The sequence below is a fragment of the Vicia villosa genome, linkage group LG1 (assembly GCF_029867415.1).
Source record: "Vicia villosa cultivar HV-30 ecotype Madison, WI linkage group LG1, Vvil1.0, whole genome shotgun sequence".
Classification (NCBI taxonomy): Eukaryota; Viridiplantae; Streptophyta; class Magnoliopsida; order Fabales; family Fabaceae; genus Vicia; species Vicia villosa.
This window is the reverse complement of record NC_081180.1, coordinates 15,783,008-15,794,131: the sequence shown is the minus strand read 5'-3', so window position 1 is coordinate 15,794,131 and position 11,124 is coordinate 15,783,008.

Below are 11,124 nucleotides of genomic sequence, written 5' to 3'. Positions count from 1 at the left end.
TTGAGACCTCATAAGTAAAAATTTATGTTCGAAATTTGTTAATATTAGTAGAAATCATGGGAATTACTTTTCTTGAATGTACATTGGTCTAGTGGTAAAGACACAAAGATGTCTTTTAAAGACCCTGATTTAAATTCCTTATAAGAAACAATTTTGGATTTTTTGACATTATTAATTCATAAATGTTTAAAAATGAAATTAAAAATAAAAATCAATTTCTGAAAAAAAATTGGTTTAAAAGTAGAAAAAAACCGGTTTGAAAAAAATATTAGCAGAAGGACTGATATGATGCATAAAAATTAATTTAGTATTTAAAAAATAAAAATAAAATCCAACGTGGCAGTCCAGTCACAGATTAAAAGTATGAAAAAAATGAATTAAAAGTAGAAAAAAAACCGATTTGAAAAATATATTAACAGAAGAATTGATATGTTAGCAGAAGAACTGATATGATCCGATTAATTTTTGTAATAGATTAAGTCGTTTATGAGAAACCAAAATGAATCTTCACTCATAAAAAAAATTGAAAATAAAACCAAACACCTTTGTAGAATTTAAAGATAAAATTTATAAGTTAAACTTCATAAAAAAAATTGATATGTTATCAATTCTCAATTCAAATTTTTTAGAAGAGGGACCAACATTAATTAAATTTAAAATGGAAAACTATTTATGTGAATGAGGTAAAATGGAACTGTAATTAATGGTTAGACTCACGCATATTAAGATCATTCATATTTAATTTATAATCGATTGCATGCTATTTTATTTTCATGACATAAATTGATCATCTATAAATATTAAAATTGACTCATAAATCTCGTGTGATATAACTATATGAAAATAACAAATTCATATCGAGCAATATAACATGCCAACTATATATTTTTATTTTATTTTTCACACTCATACAAAATACAATCACATGGATTAATTATGAAATACTTTGTATTAGAAGAAAATAGAGATACAAACACTTGTTTAAAAAAACATTTTCACCAATCTTACTTTCTATCTAAACTATTTTATTTATTTTCGTTATTATATTTTTAATATACTATAACTATAAAATGTAGGTAGGGATTGTGGTATATGCAGAGTTATTTTTTTTTTTTGCTCATTTTTTCTTTTATATTTTCTCCTATTTTATATATTAATGTGTTTGAAGTTGGTTAAATATTTTATAGTTTGAATCAGTAGTTGATCTATTAAGAAAATAATTTATTAGGATTATTGAGAATATAATATTTTAATATTCTATTTTACAAGATTTATTATCAAGGCAACCCAAACTCTTTTTTAGTCTCAACAAAACAAAGCAAATTACTTATAAATGTAACATGAAATTATTGTTAAAAAATGGAAAACTTAAAAAAAAATTATTATTAATTTTAGTTTTGTGTTCCTTATTAGTAAAACTTTCTTTGATGGTAAAATTGTTTTGGATTTATAATTTAAAACCAAAATTTATTTATACACATACTAAATAAAATTAAAATAAATAAATTATATCTAAATTATATCTAAAATATTCTATCAAACTCAACAAATGGAATCAAATGGCATAGTCTTGGTGAAAGAATCATTGAAATGCATGTCTTTTTTCCCATGTTTGATTGAATTTGAGATAGAAGATAAAAAATAAGATATACTATTTTAATTGACGATTACTATGATTCTTTTATATAATCATGTTTAATAACTTAGAAAATAAAATTGAGTTGTTGTATAATTTACTCTTATTTTAAAGATTTTGTGAGAAGTAATGTAAGCTCTTGCGTATGTGATCTTTACATATGGAATAATTCTTGATAATATGGAATAATTTATAATCATAAAAAGTAAGTGTTAATTTTAGAATTGGTTTCATTTACCCTACAAAATTTACCCTGCAAAATCAAATTACCTTTGAGTGAGTGCTGACAGTAAATATAAGGAGTAGTTATAGGTGCGCATTGCTTCTACAATTGTTTCCTTATTAGTCCTTGATGTAAAGGCTTTCTTTATTGTTGATTATAATGGTGGAATATACAGAACTATTATGGGTTTTAAGCTTTTATATGTGTCTATACAAATGTGTGTGCATACAAAATTGTATTATAAATGAACGGTATCCTAGAACCTGTAATAAGAGATTTTGTTTGTGATATGTTTGTTTAAATTTTAATCTACAGATGGTAAATCAAATACTTCAATTTATTATTGAAAAATTTGAACGGACACTAATACACTAAAAAATAGTGACATTTTCATTTAATTTATGTGATAAAAAATTTAAAAATCAAATGTTTATTTTAAGAAGATCAAAATTTTTTATTATAAAAATGTTATGTTGATAGTGACATTCTTTTAACTTATTCGATAGTGATTTATTTGGAATTAACTTATTTATATTTTTAGCTTATTTATATTTTATTTGGTTTTTTTAAGTATAAAAAAAATGGAAATGGTTATTTTAAACAATTATTAGTAATAATATGCATGTTGAAAAATCTAAAATCAATTACTATAATATAATAAAATGTACAGTATAAGTATACAAATAGTTAGACATATATATAAGATAAGAATGAAATTACCTATGTAGACGCACGGGTCACTATCACAACAATATTTTTTTTTGTAAGTATTTATAGTTATTAGTCATATATTTAAATATTTATAATTATTAGACATATCTAAAAAATAGCCATGGTTAACAAAAAGTTTAAAAAAATAAAGGCTAAATTACAGTTTTTGTCTCTATTTTGTCTGATTTACGAATTTAGTCCCCTTATTTTAAATTTAAACAGTTTTGGTCCCCCTATTTTATATTTAAACAATTTTAGTCCCCCTCTCATATTTTGACAAAGAAAATCGATGAAATTTTTTATTTTTTAACTTATATTTTTATCTACAAAATTCAATAATAAATTTATATACGATGATTTGTCATGTTTTACAAGTAATTTGTCATTTAAAAAGTGAAAATATTGTTAATTTTAAGTGAAAAAAGTATGAAAGGGGGTCAAAATTGTTTAAATATAAAATAGGAGGACCAAAACTGTTTAAATTTAAAATAGTGAGATTAATTTCGTGAATCCGAAAAAATAGGGAGACCGAAACGGTAATTAAGCCAAAAATAAAAGTTATTAACAACCCAGTCTTTAAGTTTTAGATATTTATCAAAACATTTAATCATAGGTAGAATATATAAAACATGTTAAAATACTTTAATATTATGTTAGAGCATCTTTATTTATTTTCTCAGATCAATTTCTTATATTCTTAACGTACCTAGATTATATCATTATATCAATTTCTAAATTCGTCTTTCCTATCTATAACAAATTTTCACATTATTTAAGGTTTGTGTGTTAGAATTTTGGGTTACAAATATAATTTTTAATGTGTTAGGATATTATTTAATTTGTTAAAATTAAAGTGATCTAATTGATATTAAGTCAATGACTAAAAACATACATGTCATGAAAGGTTAATGTGTAGATAACATAAGTTAATATTTAATTTGACGAGGGGCCAAATTAGAATATTGAATACCGAGAAGTAATCCTAAAACAATTACTTATATGGGTTATGGTCCTAATTTATAGAGGAATTATTCATACGGTTTATCTGGCTTTCTCTCTTCATCCCCATCAGAAAATAACCCTAAGACACTCTACAAATCAGAAGATCATATACCCACAAACCTTCAACAATTTCAATGGCAAACTCAGGTACCTTCTGCTTTCACTCTCATCTTGAATTCAAGTATCGGTTCATAAGGATATGAGATCAGAAAGATTAGATCAAAATTGTGTTCTTGATTCCTATATCGGTAGAAATCATACAATTATGACCAAATCTTATAAGTGGTATGAGAGCCACGCATACTTGATTAAATTTGATTTATTGGAATTTTTTTGAAATTAAGGTTCCAAAATTTGGGATTTTTTTTTATCTTCCAAATTTTTATGATGTTCGTCATCAAACTCATGTTGGATGCTAAATTAAAATCAGTCAATTTTGCATAAAATCGCAGTCAGGGAGCAATGACGTTCGCCACCCTTAGTGATGGGCTGAACGCCATGTTCCAAAGCCCAGTTATGGGCGCGATTTTGCTGATGACCGTCGGGGCTGGCTGATGAGTACCCCCTTTTAGATGGCGACTGACATCGTTGGGTGGCGGGTAATCCTAGACGGTCATCGTCTGGTGACGACCTTCATGGCCTGTGACGACTAGACCATCACCCTAACTGATTCAATGTCGTTTTTTTTAAAATTCAGCAATATATTGTTTTTGTTGTGAATTCAATACCAAGAACAAAGTATAATGCAAGGGAAGAATAAAGAACAAGGAAGAAGAAGAACACAAGAATTGGTTATAACTGCTATTCTTCTACTTTCTCTTAAAACAAGATTACAAGTTTACAAGAATAATAAATAACCTCTCTCACCCTAAATTAGGATTTTCAGCTTAGCAACGATGAGAGACTAGTATGCTATTTATAATAGAACCTAACATACTAATTAATGGGCTTTTTCCACAAGGCCCATTACACAAGCCAACTTAATAAACAAGCTAACTCAATAAATTAGGGTTTAAATACTAAAACCTAATTTAACATGCTAATAACCCTAGCATCTTTGACACAAGCATGTGAGCAACCTTCGACTTCATGCTTAATCCCGTCGAACCAAAAAGCTACACTTCGACCATACTAGAGTTCGATCCAATATCTCCCAGTTTTTGTTGTGCTTCACATATCAAAACAAACACAAATTGAAACACGAGCATGCTGTACTAGTTTGCATGGTCGTGTCCCTTATTTGTTAATCCATTAATTTTGGTACAATTTTGTTCAATTTTTTGCTTCGAATGTATTTTATACAATATTTTAACATTTAAAATGAGTCAATTAAAATAAAAGGTCACCAAAGTTACATTTTTTTAGATTACTTACAATAAATGTTAAATGATTTGTTGGTGTGTTTATCCATACAAGTATTAACTAACCCAAATGACAATGGATGTTTGGCCAGATTTCATACGCACCTATGATGGTAAACATGTGATAATTATAAGGATTCATATTTGAATGATAAATCAATCCAAAAAGGACTTTATTATTTGTCATGTTTTATTATCAAAGTTTGACCATTACAACAAGAGTAGCACTAGCAATTGATATTAGTGTCCAATGACTTGATATTGAGGGTTACTAATAAGAATCAAGTGAAGATGATTTGTGGTACTAAAAATAGATGTTAGGGCAACTTATAACCAATTAATTATAAGTACACACTAACTAATGGCACAATAAAAATAAAAATATTTTTAATTAACTCATTATCCCTTTTTGTCGTGAATCTTGTCTTCCAATCATGACATCCAATCATGACAATATGTTTTTTCTTGTATTATTTTAAAATGAAATATTACAATTAGGTAGGGCTGGACATCCACACGGTTTGACCCTAAACCTACAAATCGAACCAACCCACATGTGAGATTGTAAGACTCTACTTCTGACCATATTTTTTTTCCGAGTATGGGTTCAATCAGTTTGGCTTAAGCCTATGTATTTTCTCAAGTTCGGGTTAGAGCTTCACACAGAAAAAATAACTCCCAACATGATAAATACAATAAACTTTAAAATAAAAGCGAGAAAATGAAATAAAAGTAAGAAAATAAAATGAAAGTAAGAAATAGAAACAAAGCAAACAGAAAACCAAACAACCCTAAAACTAAAAGGGATGCTTGACTCATATTAGGGAAAATTCCCCAGAATAGTCGTCAGTTGTCGCGGCCGTGTTTGCGCTGAAAATTCGTAAACAAGCACTAGTCCTCCAAAAACAACTATGTTCTAGTTACTCGAAGAATCGACTAGATTGATCTTAAGACATATTCTAGATTTCGAGATTTTGCCATTTGTTTGGTACACATTCTTTTAGTTGTTATGGTAATTAATTTGTAAGTAAAAGGATGAAGTAAATGCATAAACGTAAAGACATCGACTTTGAAAGGTAAAGAGAATTTAAAAGACTTTGATGCAATAAAGGTAAAACTGGTAAAAAAACTAGTAATTGAATTAAATGGTGGTGAATCATACATACATTTTTCAGCACTCGTTTCTCGATATATGTTGGTGCTTTGAGTATAACTGAGTATTTGTAGAGATTTGAACACACTTAAAATGTAATGCTAAGATTCTAATTTATACTAATTCAACCCTAACCGCCTTTTCCTAACAGAATGTCACGTTCGCCATTTGGATGCTTCTCGACCTCTAAGGCCTCCACGTGTCCTTTTTGGATAAGACTCATCATTTGAATTTAAATCTTCTTCCTTTTGAGGCGCCAAACTTAATTAACGTGACCGTCGAAGCTTATTCTTCACAAAAGCTCCAAAATATTCTAAGTCTTTATCTTCGTTTCAATGATATTTCCTTAGTTAGCACTTGATATGATTAAACCCTTTCAAACACTTGATATTTTGAATAATCTTCGTAAGCTAGATTTTGCATCTTTCTTTGAAATAACTTTCTCTTCAATAATCTTCATCTCACTTTGTAACACTCTTCTAAACCCCGCGGCAATTAATAGATAAATCAGAGTAAAACATGAAACAAGGGTGTCACAATTATTTAAAAACAATCAATAACCAGCCTTAGTCTTAAGTCATGCTTCATTAGGAAATGAATTATCAAAACATAATCATGTTCATCACAGCAGAAAGAATACATCGCCAATACAACCAATGGAAATAAAATTCAACACCAATTAAAATAGAGTAATCTCATAAAACTCTAAACTATCATTCCCCGGTGTTACAAGATCAGAGCATGACCGACACGACCCAAAATAACAGATAAACTTTACGAGTCATCCTCACCGAGCACTAATGCTGCTACTCCTCAATCTGAAAAATGACAACAAGTAAGGGTGAGTCTCATTCACAATTAACCAATGTTATGCATTCATAAACAACAAAACATCATAATATATCATTCACCCAATTTGTCATATATTCAGATTTCAATCATCATTCATCAACCACAGCAAATACACACCAAACATAATACTGAAATCATTTCAATCATGTTATAACAACAATGCATATGACCAACTGATACTATGCATGTGGTACCAATAAACCGTGGAAATAATCCACCTGACCGATCTAAATCTCATCGAGATACGGCCCAACCGACACAAATTCCACACAGTGGGAATTATGTCCACCATTAATCCAATCATCACCGGGATCCATCACCGAATGCATATGAATGAATGCACACATATAACATACTTAAAACATCACCGATCCGATGCAACGCATCGTCTCACCATAACTCACCATTTTCATCACTGATAAAGTATGTCCATGTTTGCACAATCATTCAATTATTCACACATTCATTACGACAACAACAATCATAATTCATCCAGCATCACACCAAAATATTGTCATATTCACACATTCATATATATGCACAATATTCCATTTCACAAGCAATTAAACAAATATTTAAATTTAAGTCGGGCCACCGCCCATCTCACCAATTCATCTTATAAAATATTCAATTTGCTTTACAACGCCCAAAACGGCACTAAGAAAGGATACACGGATCAAAAGATACGCTATTTCAAAGTTCTAATAATTTTCTACGCTACAGGGTCCGATTAGCGACCTTCAAGCATGCTTATGCATCTAAAATTCAATAACCCCGCTTCAAGCGACGCATCACAGTAGCTTTCTACGTTGGGACCTCCGCTTAGCGCACCGGCTCCGCTTAGCATGCCCTTTTATTTTCTAAAATACAAACAGCATCCGCTTAGCGAGCCTAGCTCCGCTTAGCGGACGTGCGATTTCACACATCCTCAACCCAAAATTGATTCCAAACACCAATTACAGACATATAATCATCAATTACATCGTCATACATCATCATACATCAATACAACACATTATCAACCAACAATTCATGCAATTTCATCAATTATCATATCCTTAAACCTAGCAATTCCAATCCCAATAAACCCAATTGAATCGAATCATATCTCAATCCATTCTATCCCCTATAATCGCATAATAGAAATTAACCGGAAGAGTCCCCCATTACCTTGGTTAAAATCCTTGAAAGCTCTTCCTCTTCTTCTCTTTTCTCTGCTTCTTTCACGTTCTTCTCTTTTCTCCAAAATTGGTTCTAATTTCTCTTTTTCCACATTTACTCTATTTTATGACAATAGAATAAACTTTAGTAAAAGGCCTAACCATCACACCTCCCCTTTACTAACTACAACACAAGCCCAATAACTTTCTTATCCATAATCTTTAAATAATTCCAATAAAATGCCAATTAATTTCCAATAATTAATTTAAATCTTAATTAAATTAAAATGGAAAATATGGGGTGTTAAAACTCTCCCCCACTAAAAGAGTTTTCGTCCTCGAAAACATACCTCAAGTGAAAAGTTCAGGATATGAGTCCTTCATCTGACTCTCTAGCTCCCATGTGACATTTCCACCTGCTGCTCCTCCCCAAGCTACTCGCACCAAAGCTATCTCTTTACCACGTAACTGCTTTATCTTTCGGTCTTCGATCCTCATAAGCAATTAGGGTGTTTTGAGAAATAAAGCTGTTGTTCTGGTGTAGCTCGCGTCGCGCCGGATTAGGGCACGTCGCGCGTTGTAGGAGCAAAAGAATAAATTTTTGGCAGAACTGAGAGTGTGTCACGCCGGATTAGGGCGCGTCGCGCGCTATGGCAGTTTGGTACATTTAGTACAGGGCGCGTCGCGCCCACTCCGAAATTTTGTTTTCGTATAAATAGTTCAGCTTTGTGTTTTTAGGTTTTTATCACCTCTTCTTGGACAAAGTTGAGCTTTGGTCCATTCTTTGTAGTTTAGAGGTTCAAGCAACACTATTGGATGTCTCATCATGTCGATTTAGCTTGGGTGGTCTTCGATTGTGCCGACAAACACGAAAAGTTTCCGCTTGATCTTCTTCTTCCTTGTGACCCATTCCAATGGTGGGGTTTGTATGTATATATTTCCTCTCTTGTATGTATATTTGTTGATCTTGGGATCGTTTATATATTCACTTTACAAATCATCATTGTTGTTGTTTTTGATCTTTTTGCTTAAATGCTTCGGATTTGTGTTGTGTTAGGAGTAAATTAATGGTAAATTCATGTGTTAATATAAGTGATTTCTTCTCTAAACCAATGCAAAAATGTGATGAATCCATAGGTTTTTATTAAGAATTGAACTGAATAAGTTTAGTTCGTGCGTAAAGCAAATCGAATCACTTGTGGGTGTTATTGTTGCAGGTTTTGAGCTGAATAAGAACTTAAGAAGAACATGAGGAGGAAAGAAAGCTGGAAGTCTCAAAGGCTGAAGAAAAAGATGGAAAGTACAAAGGGCGCGCCGCGAGAGTTCCTAGGCGCGCCGCGAAAATACTTCTGTTTGAGGGGCGCGCCGCGCCAGCCCGTTGCCGCGCCGCGGCCTCGGCGTTAAAAGCCCAAAAGTTCTGTTTTAAAGCCCTAGTTTTCCAAGTGGTGAGAGATACTTTGGTGGGAGCGAAATTAGGAGAGCTATCTGATTCTGAAGCTGAGAACAACAATTGAAGGTGGATTCTTTACCAATCGAAGACATTCTATTGATGAAGATGAATTCCTCCATTGATTCTTGTATGTTCTTCATGTCTATGGAGAGCTAAATCCCTCTTGTTGAGTCTAAGGTAGTAGTTAACCTATGAATATACATTACCATTGATTAATTCCTGTGAACAATTGTTTGAATTTATTATCAATAAGAAACCTTGCTTTTAATTTACATCATTGTTGAATCTTTGATCGAAAGAAAGGATTTAACTTTTGCCCTAGGTTACTATATTGATTCAATTGCAATTTGCAGAGATGGAATTGTAATTGGGTTTTCATAATTATCGTTCTTAATTACTATTATCGTTATTGTGATTTGGAGAGATCGAATCTCATACCGGTAAAAGTTATCTAATTTGATTTGCAGACATGGAATCTTATTTGAGGATAAGTGAAGATAATGATTCAAAGGATTGTTCTATTGAGAATTAATTGATAATTGTATAGGATTAGGTTGATGAACCCTAAAGACTCAACATCTTTCTTTAATTGTTAACACAAAGTCCTTTACTTGCTTTTATTTTATTATTTGCTTTTGATATTATTATTAGTATAAAACAAACCAAACCAAATTTCTTAACTCAAAATAAACAACTATAGAACGGCAGTGATATTAACCAATCCCTGTGGATACGATATATTACCGAAAATATTTACCCACAAATACTTTCAACAAATTGGCGCCGTTGCCGGGGATTGGTGTCAATATTGCATGCATTGCAATAGTTCTTATTTTGAGTTTTAATTTTTATTTTCTCTATTTGGTTGTTTCACGTGTTTGCTAGTTTTGCAGAAGATTGTGTATGCGCAGCAAAGTTTCTAGCGATCAACTTCTTTTTGATCCCGAGATCGAAAGGACCGCTAGGAGGTTAAATAGCAAAGCACGAAAAAGAGCGAACATAGCAAAAGCAAGAGACAACGCAACCGCGACATCGTCACAACAACTTGAAACCATTGACGAGTCGCAAGAAGGATTCTTCTTTCACGAACTATTCACGGAGGAAGAACCGGAAGTTTTTATACAACCTACTGTTGGCAACATGGCTGCTAATGGTCCATGTGCTAATAGTCCAAGACTCAATCCTCAGTTCGCGAGAACTGCCGCCAACGGGCGACCGACAGAACTGAAGACCGGTATCATACAATTGATTTGTGCAAGTCCTTTCGCCGGATTGGACCATGAAGACCCGTACACGCATCTTACTCGATTCTATGAGTTAGCGGGTACTACGGGTGTCGCTCAAGCTGATGAGGAAGCATTATTTAAGAGGTTGTTCCCACACTCTTTGCTATCTAAGGCAAAGGATTGGTATCTGGATCAACCCGAGGTAGTGATGACAAATTGGAACACATTGGAAGAAAAATTTCTGGAAAGGTTTTACTCTCAAAACCGATTCTTCGAAGCAAAAACAGCAATAGCAGTATTTTCTCAAGGTAGTAATGAATCTTTGAATGAAGCATGGGAAAGGTATAAAG